We start from the raw sequence: 745 nt of genomic DNA, 5'->3' as shown, positions 1-745 counted from the left end.
AATATTTGGTGTTAATATCTCCATCCAATTTAGAGTTCATGTAAGTTTAGCTTGTGCAGAAACCACAAGCAGAGAGGTGGGATAAAACTTATGTCAAAATTTAATCAATCAAATATTTGTGTTAATATCTCCGTCCAAATTAGAGTTCATGTAAGTTTAGCTTGTGCAGAAACCAGAGAGATGGGAGACAACTTTGAGCAGGGTCATTTTTTTTGTGTTCCTTGGAAACATTTTGATCAGTGTTAAAGTTTGAAAGTAGAGAACTACAATCTTTAAATAATTTATTCAACATAAATGTCAATGTAATGTTTTTTCTCAACACTGCATAGTCTTCTTCTTCTTCTTCGTTCTTAATTATTAGTGTTGAAGGGGATAATAACTTTTAAAACTAAATTTTGTAACAGTAAACAGAGATACCAAGTATAATTTTAATTGAATCAATGGTAGGTCTACTCAATTAGTTCATGTTGTGATCCCATGTTGTTTTAATTTGAATTGAATCAATGGTAGGCCTACGTACTCAGCTCATGTTGTCATCCCATGTTGTTTTCATGAAATTTAATTCTTGGGAACTGCCCTGGACAAAAAAAATTAAATAAAACAAGCTTTTATTTAACTTGCTTCCTCTGTCTTGCTTGGTCCGTCATTGATCAAAACTGCAGAGCAAAATTTTGATTTTACTTCTAACTGGTAAAAAGGTAGCAGGTTAGGCCAATATGAAGCTAAATGAGCACACAAGTCACAG

This window comes from Physella acuta, unplaced genomic scaffold (genome assembly GCF_028476545.2).
Source record: "Physella acuta isolate Inbredline_101_S28 unplaced genomic scaffold, ASM2847654v3 ptg000195l, whole genome shotgun sequence".
Classification (NCBI taxonomy): Eukaryota; Metazoa; Mollusca; class Gastropoda; family Physidae; genus Physella; species Physella acuta.
This window is presented reverse-complemented; position numbering follows the sequence as displayed.